Source organism: Populus alba, chromosome 14 (assembly GCF_005239225.2).
Source record: "Populus alba chromosome 14, ASM523922v2, whole genome shotgun sequence".
In the NCBI taxonomy this organism is placed as follows: Eukaryota; Viridiplantae; Streptophyta; class Magnoliopsida; order Malpighiales; family Salicaceae; genus Populus; species Populus alba.
In genome coordinates, this window is record NC_133297.1 from 12233429 (window position 1) to 12248201 (window position 14773).

The window sequence follows — 14773 nt, forward strand, 5'->3', positions numbered from 1 at the left end:
ATTACTTTCTTTTTTCTGGTAAAAACCCTAAATTTACCTCTGTGCTTTTAATTTGATCAGTCAATCTTTATGTTTTCTGGTTTTAACTGGTGTTGACTATTCCGTTGATAAGTTGAAATTACTTGCTCCGAGTAACTAGCTACTCCACTTCTTTTTGCATTTAGGCTTCATGGCAAACTTCAAACTCTTTGCACATACATAACAAAGAATGACTAAATGTAGGAGGTTAACAGTTACTCTGAATCAAATCAATGTTCACTCAGCTTTAGTTTCATAGCGTCTAAATTTCACTTCTATTGGACAAATACTTGGGCCAAACAAACTAGGAGTTTGGCAGCAGATTTGCAGATAATGGATGTACATGTATCTTTTTGATGTTAAGGTATGCATGTTAATTTCAAGCACGCACTTGCTTTCACAGCTACAATCATTAATAATTGGTAGATTCCCCTTGGTTTTGACCTCTGGATCCAGAATAAAGTCCAGATCCATGGCTGCTTCTCCCAGAGAAATATGTGTGGTCTTTGGTTTGTATCCAGGCGCAGTGGCCATAACTACAGACACAGTCGTCCCATTGATATCAGAGTTCCAAGCAGGAACAGGAACAGGACAGTACTCTTAAACTATCCAGTAAATCAAACATATAATTTCAAGATCATGTTGATTTTTGAACCAGCAAATGTTAATATATTCAACTAATATAACTAATAACTAAATCAAAGGTTGTATGTAAAATTGTTGGGATTATGCAATGAAGATTACTTTGTTAGAATAAGATTTAAGATTCATGAGATCAATTCGATTAAGTTTTTACTTTTGGATGGAGTAATGTTCTGGTTGATATTTGGCTCGGCATTGTTGTATTGCCACGCAAGGGACGGATTGGCTTCTAACATTACGATATTCATTAATTTTTCTTACTGGCAAGTTTTGAAAATTTCAAGAACTATTTGATCACTTTGAACTTTTAAGAGATTTGATGTCTTACCCAAATAGCTAGGAGTTTAATCCTGATCTCAACATATCAGCATATGACATACCTTCATATCTATCTCCGGAGGCAAGGAGCCGATGGTAATCAGCAAACCCTCTGCCAGCTTTAACCTGTCAATTGAAGTTAAACTGCCAAGGCATATGTTTCATGGGAAGCATCAAGTCAAAGCACCGAGTTTCAAAGCAATAGAGGAACATTTCCTTAAAGGACTGGCCCACTGGTTTGGTTACTATATTGAAAGTGACAGTACATATTTCAATTAAAAAAAACTTTTAAAAATCTTCATTTGCACGACTGCATGTGATTTCACCATGAAAATCATTTATGAGGATTCGAATTATAGATGTTACAAAAAGTGGAATAAAACTGATACATGAATACATGATAAACAAATTAATTGCAACACTGCAGCCTACCTTCACAAGGCTGGCTGCAATGTTTATTAAACTCATTTTGTTGTACTCCCAAAGAGTAGGAAGCTGCTCAGGTACATGGCAAGACATATTACGCAATTGGAAGACTGTAGGATAGCAAGAATGAAGGAAAGTGGGAGGAAAGGGGTGATTTACTGACAATTAACGCAAATACAGTTTTAAAAAAAAATTCTGACCTCGCTTGCATTAGGCCATTTGTTGTCACTGATCTCCAATGTCAATTCAAAACACCCAGCGTGTATATAATTCCAATCTTGCATTCCACCATATATTGGGTACCTGCAGCAAGTTTTGGTTAAAATTGTCGCTGAGCAACAAATAAAGGAAAGAAAACAGAAGAAAAGCAAAAACTAAATAAGTGCATATTTTGACAGCCTTGAATGTTTACAACAGTGCAGTTCTTGTGCATGAGAAATAGTTCTGAGTTTGCCATACCAAGATGCTCCATTTGTTATTCCTCCAGGGAATTCCTCACTCAGAGACATTTTATGGTGAGAACGACTGACTATATATACTTGCCATGAACCGGAATGTATCATCATCAGGGCATGCATAGTAATTTCTCCTGAAATTGGGTTCACATAACAAGATAAAGCTATGTGTGCAAGAGAACAGAAAGGAAATCCTAGGCAGAGCATAGAAAATTAGGCAACTTAATTACAGCGTCTTCGGTGTTAGTAAGAGCATTTAGGGGAGCAAAATCACAAAAGATAAACAAGAAATCCACTTAGTGAAATCACTTGTGCCATCTTTTATGGAATTATATACTGGCAGAACCTAAACTACATTCACCAAGCCTGATATATAGCCATAAGAAAACTATTGAAAGGAAAGATTTGTTTAGGAACCACATCATGGTGATGATGCCTGAGATACAAGTATCGTTTTTTAAGGTGGAAACCTGAACTATAAATAAGAAATGTGAATCAATAAACCATCTAATAGATTGATGATCACTGGTCAAATTAAAAAATAAATGTTAGGCAACAATGCTGAAATATGCGAACTGGGTTTGAATCAGCATGGCAATAGTCTAACAATTTCCATAGGGATAACATGGAAACATTTACAGAGGAATTACAGGATTATAACAAAACATGAAGAGGTCTGCTTTAAAGTTACCAATCTGTGCGATAAACATAATTACTTGTTGTCCTCAGTGCCACCCCACGGGTAATTTGCAACTAGTGCACCCTGAGAATAACGAAAGACATGACTAAGAAGTATGATTAAGCAGGAAAAAACCCACATCCCCGTGTTTATCAACTGTCTTAGTAGCACTCATGGAACCCATGAAAAAATTCATTTGTTTAAAATCAGCTGAATTTGGCTGGAGGAGTCAACCCTTACAAAGATGAGTTGAAAATATGGAGATGTAAAGGAAGGAGAGACAAGTTCTTAGTTTCAGGATTAACAGATGAGAATGAATGAAGAAAAGCAGGTTTTCCATTTCTGATCAAGAAGAATGTCACTCGCAATGTTCAAGATTTTGATAGCCACTTTGGGCACATATTGATGTAAGAATCAGCAGACATTCATGTACCCATATGATTACTTCATCCCCTTTAGCAGATGTTCATGTATCCATATGATCTTCATCCCTCTGCTTGTGGATTGAGAATTTTATTTTGATTGAATCACAACATGTAGTGTACACTACCAGGTAAATGAGTGTCTATCATCTTAGCTTAGAGAAAGCAAGGAAATTATTTTTTCAAAAAAGCAGTGTATGTATATGACTTTCACCAAGTTCATAGCATAGAGGAAAATAAGATGAAGAATTACCCCGTGCAAACTGGCAGATGCTGCAAATTGTATCTCTCTCAGCCAATTCATAATTGCTCTTGTTTCAGGTTGACGTGCATTTATCTCATTATTGAGTGAAAAGAACCGGCACGTCATGTCAGTAATACTTTTATCATAATACAGTCACAACCAAGTCTAGAAAGGAATTGTAAACCACAGATTCAACTAGTGCATTAAATAAAGCAATATTTTGGAACATGTCATTGCACAGTAAAGGCAGTTTTATAATTTTAAATGAATTTAGGCCAAACAATTTAAACGCAAGGTCTAAACACTAGTTGATAAGATCATTTCAGTCACAGAAAAAATAATCATGTTCCAACATATGTTTTGTATAGGAGTATTATTTGAATTTCAATCTCGGCCTGAAAGGTCCAGATCCAATGATTGGACAAAATACTACCAAAACCACAATTATATTGTTGATCAGACAGCTAAATTATTTAGCAATGCAATGAATCTCAAACTGTTTACTATTTTCTTTCTATCTTCTCCTGGTCTATCTCTTAAAAGAACAGGAATCCACACATAGCACTTCCATGTAAAATATATTGCAAAAGTTACTCCAATTAGAATTTGTTTTGTCAGGGTAAAATGATTCAAAGATTCTACGGGTTTTTTTTCCAGTTAGGTCTGCAACTTGTGACATAGGATATAAAAAATGCAGAACTGTTTCATTTTATACATTTTGGTATTCATCATCATCAAAGTAGACTCCAATCAATTTTGCATTTAGGTTATATCTGAATTTGACAAAACAAAAAAAAAAGCAGCAAAAAAAATGAGATACATGGTCAGGAAAATCTCGATTTAGGTCAATATTGTTAGCATTACCACGCCTCCTTGAAAAATATCCATCTGGATTCATGGATGGAAGAATATGAAGGTGAATATTTTCAACAATCAATCTGGCCTGTAAGATAACATAAGACTTCAAAATGAACCAGACATTGCTGTGAAACATATTTTGTAGCAGTTCAAGTTTATTCACAGGCCACAAAGCAATGGGAAAATTTCTGTATTAATCAGGTTTATTTCACTAGAAAAATTGATTGAAATTATAATATTACCCGTGTGAGCTTCTAGAACAAGGATATCAAACAACAACGAAAATTTTCTTTTATTTTAATTTTATTAGTAAATATTCAAATAATGTGACTATCAACGGTCACACACGGCAACTCTATTCTTAATTAGCCTTTCTTAATGGTAGTAAATTTGGCTTGATTTGGAAAAAATAGATGCATGGATTACTGCTGGAGAAGACGCATAGAGTCTGTCAATGATTCGTAAGTGCAAAGGAGATGGTGAAGAAGTAGATAAAAACTACTACTACAACAAATACAAATATTTGGGAAAAAAATATGATGAAACTAGATAGGGAAATTTAAGGAAAGATCACTAAAAAACAAAAAATAATAATTAAAGATGCTACCAATAGATGGAAAAAAAACAAGAACATGCAAGTAATCTGCAGCAGAAAGTTCAAAATCCTTAGATGAAGACACGCAATGAAAGGAGAAAAGAAATACCAACGAATCCTTCGCATAGTTGTCGCATATGCAATTGGCGAGACGTAGCAGAAGCTCACGACCTACAGGTTTATCCCCATGGAAGTTTCCAATGAACTGAAAGATTGAAAAGAAAACAAGAAAAAAAAAATCGGTCACCTAGTTGCTCGCAGCAAATATTGTAACTTACACATGCATAAATGGCTGCAAACAGGTAAGCTCACTCACCTCGAATGCAGGTTCGGGCTCTTCCTCCCCAGGCTTGTCCGAGATCTCAATAACCCACTAAGAAAGTTATGTATCCTTCAGCTCTATCATCGCTGTTCCCACAATTTTTTCCAGATTTTAATTTTTTTTAAAAAAGTACACATTAAAAAAAAAAAAACATAAAAAAAACAATTATAATTATAAAATAAGCTTAAAAAGGAAAAAGAAAAGAGAAACTGAGCTTGTAAGTACCTTAACTTAGACTGTTTATCCTGAAATAACTCCCTCCTAACAGAACCCGAATAACTAATTCCACTACCATTTCTTGAACCTGCAGAAAAAAATTACAACTATTCTGCGGATCATCACTAAAACCTAAATCAAAACAGAAAACAACGATCATAAATCGTAGAGAAGATATTTGAGAGGGGGGGAAGTGACCTGAAGGGAGAGAAGAATGGAGAGGGCCGCGAGCGAAGAAAGAGGAGAAAGTGAAAGAGAAGGGAAGAGGAAGAATTTCATTTGTGCAAACAAAGTGCCAGTTAGGCCCAACCATCTGATGTTTGAAGGTTGCAGCTGGATTTTTTAGTTTCTTCTAGTTAGAGTAGACGCTTGGTTTTATATATATATTTGGCACGAATAACTGTGAACTGGATCGATTTCTCGTTTTTCAGGGGTGTTTGGTAGCGTTCGTTTTTCTCGGTACTGAGGCAGTTTAACGGAGTCGTTTTTTAAAATATTTTAAAAAATGTTTTTTATTTTTAAAAATTTTAATATTAATATATTAAAAAAAAAATCATCATTCCTTTTGAGTCTTAGGAGGGAGGGAGGGTGGCGTGGGAAACGCAAGTCACGTGAGCGGGAGGGAGCTGGGGACGTCTCTGGGTGGATCTGGGCCTTTGGATGAATGGACCTTAAAATATTTTACAAGCATAGGCTTTCTTCTTGATTTTTTTTAAAAAACATAAAAATGGACTCAACCTTTATTATTATTTTTTTAAAATAAGAATATAATAACATAAGTCGGCATATTGTCATTTTTTACGGGAAATGTTACTCTGTTAGGTGTTGTATATCTTTTCTTGGCTGATAACTTGGAATATATAGTGCCTGAACAAGTCAGGAAAAAAAAGAGAAGAAGATGCCGGAACAAAAGTCCGGTGTGTGTTTTATTTTTTCGATTAAAACAATATATTTTGACTTCAAAGTATTATAAGGTGTCGTTTTGGGTTACACTGTTTATAAATATAATTCAAAATATTAATTTAATAAATATAATTTTAATCTAAAATTAAATTAACTTGAAATTATATCAGGAGAAAAGCTTTTTCCACATCTGTGGATACATGACTTCGGACCAAAGAGATCACAGACTCCAAGTAGTTTGCAACACATGGCAATGTTAGAGGGCCATTGCTATGCATGCCAAATTCTTCTTCTGCCAATCTGAATAGCTGTCCGATAGTTTTGTTTTTCAGATATGCTAAAGGAAGCACAAACCGTTTCCCATCAGCACTATACACAACGAAGTGGCCCTTCTCGGCCATGGATGGTCGGCTGCTGCACACCACCGCGTCTCCGTAACCAAAACTCCTTGGAAATGACATTCCTTTTCTCCTTGTAGCGGGAAGTTTTTGCCATTTTCTTGCAATTTTGATTAGCTTCGTGGGAGTGATCATGCTGTCGACCTGTGTGCCAGAGATGAAATGTTTGAGATAGTGACTGTGACTGTGAAAGTAATATTGAAGACAATGAGGTGAAAGTTGTTCACGGATGAGAGCGATAGAGAAGGGGGAGGTTATATATGTTCTCACCAAGGCAGAGACAGTGCCTTAAACGTGGCTTTCATTTTGCAGGAATGCATGGAGAGCAAAACCGTGTGATGGAAGGATAAGATGCTTAGGTTGCTGTCATGTATTAAAAGTTTAAAATCTGTTAAGCCAGCCTTCTTTTTAATGCCCAATTTTGTGAGCAGTTTTACGAACCACAGTAACTACGTGGTGTTGGTACCAGAATCAATATATAAGGTGTGAAGATAACACACCAAAGTTTTACGAACCACAGTAACAAGATTGAATTGGGAAGCAGATCATGGTCCATTGATGAGAAAATGGAAAAATGCTGCTGGATTTTGAATTTCCCTGACCTTACATACAAAATAAAATGCGAAGTGTAATTCAGGAATCAGTATGTAAGCATCCGTCTGTATGCTACTGAATTTTGCAGAATTGACCTATGAACTTAAAGTCTCAGGAATCATAGAAAATATATAGATAATTAACCATGGTTACGAGACTCGGTCTAGACTGGCCCTGTATGTTAATATGGTGACTCATTAACTCATGACCACGTCGATCCGGCAGGTGAAAAAAGATAAAAATCTTGTTTTACCAAAATGAAGCTGTTTTAAGTTTTTTTCAGGGAAAAAAAAAGACAAAGGTTAGGTTAACTGGGGCTAGTTCCTGACTCATGACCTGAACCTTGACCGGGTCAGCCCGAGTAGGATCTTATATACATTCAATTAACTCAGAGCAACTGCGACTTAATGGAGTTTGTGGGATAGGATGGCCATGCATGATAGGATTACATGATACATCAATGATATTTGCATTAAGAAGAGAATCCGAAGACCATTTGAGCTGAGAAGCTTTTTCCTTGGTTTACATACGGATTATATGCAGTAATTCGCATAATTAGATGAGTTTTGGTTCTGGAAAAAAAAAAAGACCGGAGTACATCAAGAATCTCTACTGTACATCACAATTGTGTCAGCTTTTCCCGGTTTAAATCATGTAATGCTGCCGAACCCAATAATTTTAGACCAGCGAGAAACTGCCACATTCGTGGTGTATATATCGAGTTCAGGTTTTGCGGGGGTCATGCATGCTAAAACAGTCCGCTTTCAATGACCTTTATTTGGAAAGTGATTGTTATCTTGTACAGGTGCCTCTGGAAGCAATTTTCTACGCGATATTAATTTGTTAGATGAGCCAAGTCACTAGTCTTGAGAACCACATCTGCCTCGGATTTGCTTTCAAACAGCATCAGAAAATGAATATCTGAAGGTTTCTATGATGAAAATTGCCGGTGGCTGAATTAGTGTCTGGGAAAAAAGAAAACGAATTAGTGCTTGAGCAGGTATATCTGCTGATTGATATAGTCAATGAATGTTGTGATTTTACTTGATTTCGATATATTTTGGATCCTTAATGTTTAGAGCCAATTCATAATTTATGTTTCCCTTTGAAGAAAAAAATCAAAAAAGGTGATCGCTGGGTATATCTGTACACTTGTGTAGATCATTACATGATCAGTATAATCTGTTTCAGAAGCTGCAGATAACTACTTGTTGGCTTCCAGTCTACGAGTCACCAAGAATATTACTATGGTACTTTCCGCCATGAGAAAGAATACATCAATAATCGAAAAACTATTTTCGGTTCCAGTTGAGTATTTAAGGAGTCCAATATACACACTCAGCACTAACATGGAATTGCAGGGTTGTTGGTTCTTCATATGGGAGAGAATATGACAAGGCACAGCGTGGGGCAATTGACATAAGCCAAGGTTTCTCCAGATCTTCATCCACACCTCTCTGGATTAACATGATCATGTATTCCATGAAATACGCTTCACATGGTAATGTGATTGGTCCGTTACTTGGCAGCCCAAACTCGTTCTTAGATAATTCTAATAGCGCTCTGAGAATCCCACTGTTAAGAAATAATAAGGGAATTACGAAGCGATTTTGATCGACTGTGTGGACAACAAAATGACCCTTGTCAGCAAGCACAGATGATCTTTCATCATTCCAGGTTGTTCTTGGTAGCGAATTGTTCTTCTTGTTGATGGAAACTAACTTCTGCATCTTCTTTCCCAACTTGGTGAGGATGCTGGAACTATTCATGTAGGAATACTTACAGGCAGAAGACTTGAAGAAATGTATAAGAAAGTGGAATTCTCGCTGTTGTTGATTGCTTTTTTACAAGGAATAGACTATTGGTGTGGCAAGTTTTGGAGAAGGCTGACTTGTTTCATGCAGAAGGCATCCGTCCTTCAGCATGGTGTACGAGCACAGTCAAGAGTAGGGGAGAGTAATTTCCAGATGGAACATAGGACGGAGGAGGAGGACGATCTACCTTGTTTCAGTTATAATAATAAAAATAATATTTATCTGTTTCAAAAGTTGAACAGGAAGCTTGTATTTTGTCTTCCATTACTAGCTTCCACCTTGTCAGTATGCTGTTCGTCGTGTTTTAACTTCTATTACAAAAGAAAGTCGCCATTCCTCAATGAGATTGAAAGCAGTAACGCAAGATCCAAATAAGGTGGCACAAAAGCCCAGTACACAAAACCCATTGACGATCAAGAGTCAAGACCGATTCTAGCTCCCTATCCCACTGCATCAGGCCGCCATAACTCATAATTAGTTAGGAATTATTTTTCCAAGGCGTCTCTTCTTGGTACAGGGGGAGATTAAAGATAATGGAAGCGAAAGTCAGACGATGATGCCGCCGTCCAGGCCTGTCAAAACAATAGAATATTGAGGTTTGCTTTATTTGTGATTTCAGGGTTTATCATGTAATAGTTATTGAAAATTTACATAATTTTTAATTTTAAAATATATGGAATTAGTCAAATTCAAATACACACGTTAAACTAAAAAAAATAATAGATTATTGGCGCAAGACAGGATCCTAGTCTATGGACCTACCAGTAGTGGACCCACCATGATCGGCGTTGGACGCGTGTACGGTTAATAAACGAACACGGGGTCACCAACTCGGGGATTAAGGCCTTGATTGCCTACTGGGAGCAAGGGAACTATCATGCTTGATAGCCTTGGTGAATATAGAACTGCCACAAAGAGGTGACGACAGAGCCCACCTTGTCTCTTTCTCGATGTTTACTTGCGAGTGCGTAACCGACTTTCATCTCATCTTGTAAACTTTTTATGCCATTGTTTTTGTCGTTCCAGATTGTTCTATTTCAGAGTCTTTTTCTCGATGTGATGTCTTGTTATTGGAGAGAGTGTACTCGAAGAAGAAAGGGACCCCAGGGGAGGAAAAAAAAAAAAGAGTTTTATGAACAGTTTATTAGCAGTGAGATCATCAATGGTGTGGATTGAGATTAATATTTTAATTTATTATTGTGTCAAATCTTGTTTAATCTCGGCAAAATTCTAATGGATCTGGGTTTCAATGTGAATTTAAGAACAAATAATCGATTTTTTTTTTTTGAGTTAATCTTGGGAATTCATTCACAATCCATATGATAATATTATAGAGACAATGTTATTTGCAATTGTTTTCCACATAGTTCAAGTTCCTAGCAAACTTAAATTCATAAATGATAAAGGATAAACAAGTTGAATCAACTCAAGAAAGTGAAATTCAATCAACCAAAGTGTCTGGACAACATGATGATTAGACACCTTTAGCAAGCAAGGATAGTGTTATATTATTTATAATTTTAAAAAAGGACTGGAAATAAGTATAACAAAAAACAATTACAAAATAAATGAGATGGATGGTAAGCCATGGTGGAGGCTGGGGCCGGGCAGGGGCCCAGCCCCTGTAAAAAAATGTTTTTTTTTAGTTTTTTTTTTTTAATATTTTATAATTTTAATAGTAAAATAACTGAATTTTTAACTTTCTTAATTTTTTTTTTTATTTAACTCCTTTTAATTATTTTTCTTGCTCCGTCCCTAGATGTAAGAGAGATTGGAAATTATGGACACACCTTGTCAACAATGCTACTGCTCTTGGCTGGGATCCTTGGAGATAAACCTTTACTGATTCGGAAGAATGGTGGACAAAGATGATTCAGGTTAATGTGTAGTATTGTAGATTTGAATTTTCTTTATACATGTTTTTCAGGTAAGAATTAATATATGATTTTTTTTCATTATAGTTTGCTCCAGAATGCGAGAAGTAACCCAAAGTTAGTGCTTATAAAACTGTGTTTAAAATTTGAGAGAATGCTCATGAATATCGTGGCTACTGGATTTGCTGTCTACACACATTTCTCGGGTGGTCTAATGGATGAGGATAAAGATCACGAGGAAATATAAATTAACATTGCTTCTCTTTTAATAAAAAATATTAATTAAATTAAGTATGTAGCCCTTATTATTTTAATTTGACTATGCAATGTATTGAATTAATGATATGCTATAAAAAAAAAATCAAGATCGATATCAAAAGAATTTTTATTTTTATTTTTACCTTTAATTTTGCATTGCTCCGTGTGTGTGTATTTTGGCATGTAAGTCACAAATATACAGGCGTCTTTTTAGTAATTTTGATAATAAAAACACTTTTCACAATTATTTTTATCAAATACTGTATAAAATATTTGTCATCAAAAAGCACTTCTCACATGTATTACCAGACACCTTTTTTAAAAAGCTATAGCTACTCTTAAGTTATAATTTTAATATTATTTTAGTTGTTTTTTAAATTATTTTTTGTTTAAAAATACATTAAAATAATATTTTTTATTTAAAAAAATATATTTATATCAATGCATCAAAATAATATATAAAAAATTAATTTTAAAATAAAGAAATAAAAAAAATTAATCTTTTCTAAAAACATTTTTAAAACATGAAAACAAATTAGGTTACATACAACCCTTTAAAAAGGATCTGTCAAGTTTATTTTTCTGAAACGTCTGGTGTAGCTGTTCCTGTGCATTGGATGATGAAATGTAAATAATTGTGCCTTATCTAAAATAAGATAAGTTTCAGAGCTCCAGCTGCATTGATGGTCATGAAGTGCCCACCGATACTGAACGAGTGAAATCAGAAGATCATGCGGTGCAAGTTGCTCCAACTGCATTGATGGTCAAGAAGTGCCCACGATAGCTGAACGAGTGGAAATCAAAAGATCGTGCGGTGCAAGTTGCTCCAGCTGCATTGATGGTCATGAGGTGCCCACCGATAGCTGAACGAGTGGAAATCAATTAAAGTCCCTCATGACAATTAATTAATGTTGCGATTCATAATTATAATAATTAATTAATGCTAAAGTTTAGAATCACAACATCAAACTAGCGCAAATGATAACATGATAAGGACACGTAGCCAAATTGGTCATCTTCATGCATTTTTTTTTTCTTTTTACTTAAGATAGACATGCATGCTGTGCTATTCTAAATGACACGTCCAAAGTTAAAAATATGAAAATCGAGTCTTGGATCCACTTGGTTTTTGTAAATAAATAAATAAATATCTTCACCCTTCAACTTATTTTAAAAAAAGTGATACTGTTGAAGTATACATGTTACATTTTAGAAACACAGTATAATCAATTATCGTGTTTTTAAAATATGATATCTAGTAAGTATTGTATTTTTAAAAGCATGACAAAGTAAAAATATATTATTTTATTAAAAAATAATTCAAACAGTATTATTTTGCTAAAAAAAAATTCCTAACTATGATTTTTTTTTAAGTGATAAGAAACTGATGCTAATGAGACAGAAAAAATCACACATTAACCAGGAAAAAAAAAAACTCCAAATTCTGCGTGCATCGGGGTCAGAGGGCCCTTATCCAGCAAACCAAAGCGTGCCGCGTATGTCAAGACATGTCACTGATCAAGCACATACATGCTATCTTATCACATACATACATGCATACAAGCGCTTCCCGTCAAGAACCCAAGATTAAAAACAAAACACACATGGAAGGTGGTCCCCACATAAACCATGTGGGCAAGTGGTGCAAAACCCAAGATTAGAAGAAAAACGATATATATTCCTGGCACGGCATTGGAACACGTGTAATTAGGCTAGTATATGGGAAGACGCATGTATACTGCCCCGTTTAGTAACGCGGTTTTCCATCAAAACAAATTTTAAAAAATATTTATTTATTATTATTTTAATATATTAATATTAAAAATAATTTTTAAAAAATATATTTAATTTAATATATTTTTAAATAAAAAAATTTTTTAAATCACAACTGTTACTAAATTTTCAAACACACCCCAATAATTCTACTCTGGTTGGTTAAATGATACCCCAATAATTTTATTTTCTTTTTCTTTTCCCTTGATCCTTTTGTTGGCCGTTTGATTCACTTCAAACTTTAAAGGAGAATATCTAAAGGAGGGATGCTGAGATCCGCCAGTCATTTAAGAACCCGACCGCCCGTTAATTTTTTAGCCACTGAAATTGTTTGCGTGTCCTGCAGATAATGGTGCAATTCCTTTTCGGGCACCACTTGGACCGATGCCTTTTGGGTTCTTGGTTAGGGTGTATCCTAGTAGAATGTTCGTTTTTGTGTTAAAGATGTATTTTGTAATTTTTTTATGGTTTAGAATTTTTTTTTGAACTACAGCATCAATCTCAATAGCAATAAAATTTTAATTGACATTGTAGTTTAAAATTGTTTAAATCAAAAACTAACTAGTTGACTGATTTGTAATAGTCAGTTAAACAAGTTGATCGATTCAAAAATTACAAGTAAAATCACAAAATTTCTAAAATCAAGGTTTGGAGGATATTTTTAAAATCTAGCGATTTGATAATTGATATAGTGATTCCACTATAAGAAAAATAACATCTTAAAACTCCTATAAAAATTTAAACGCAATCTAACAATCAAATAAAAAGTTATGGCCCTTTTAAACTATCATTTTAGTATGGCGCAGCTAAACCTTTTATTGGACCTAGTTTTGTCCTGCTGATTTGTAAATGTATCTATTAGACATTTCACGTAATTTGCTTAGGGTAGATTCTCATCTAGTTGTGGCAGAATCACACTTGATTGTTTAAAATCATCCATTATCACAGGTCCAACTACATTATTGACACTTATAAAATATATTTGAAAGAAAAAATTCATAAAATTATGATTTTGTATACAACGATCAATCAATTCATACAAATAGATTAATCAACCGACCGATTGAGCCAGATAATTAGCAATGAGATTATATATTAAGTTATCGTGTTTCAAAAGCACGACTTGTTTAAATGTCATTGTTCGTGAGCATGATAAAATAATTATCATGTTTCTGAAGCATGACAAGATAAAAATATATTATTTCACTAAATAATTTTTAAATAATATTGTCCTCTAAAAATTTTAACTTAAATAACCTTTTTTTTTTTTAAATCCTATTGATTGCGTATTTGTAATTATAGATTACACTAGTTGTTTGTAGATTGTTTGTTTTGTAAGCAAGGTTTATTTTATCATGTCGAAATGAAGTTCACTTTACTATTTGGTCAAAAACATATTATTTGTATTTAATTGATAAAATTTGTAATAATTTTACTTTTTATAACTCAATACATGACTATAATTTTTAAAAAACAACAAACCTCTCTAATCACCTAAGAAATTTTAATGCGATGTTAAGATTTTATAAGCCACATGTGATGTGAACCAGTGCGAGACCTCAATTAAATGACTATGGATGCGATATACTAGCTATCTTATCCATGTTTTGGATATGTTTTTTCAATATAATAATATTTTTTATATGTTTATTGACATAAAAAAAATTATAATTCAAAAAATTTGTACATGTATTTAATTAAATAAATTATAAGCTTTCTATACAATTCAAAAAAACATGAAGTATGATTCTTAATCAATTAAAGCAGTTAAACTTATGACCTAAATCATAAATTTAATCAGGTTCAACATTTTTTTTATAGTTTTTTTAATCTAAAATAAACACTTATAAGATAAAAAAACCAAACAAAATATCAAGGCAATTGAAAAAAAAAACCATATACAAATTATGTTTCCTAATTAATAATAAAAAATGTTAAATGGTTAGATGGGAAAAAAAAAACAC

General features: G+C 33.9%; 1 pseudogene; it reads right to left on the minus strand.

The window, feature by feature from the left end:
• Positions 1-239: 239 nt before the first annotated feature.
• On the minus strand, positions 240-8859 carry LOC118051790 (carboxypeptidase SOL1-like; annotated as a pseudogene).
• Positions 8860-14773: the final 5914 nt, after the last annotated feature.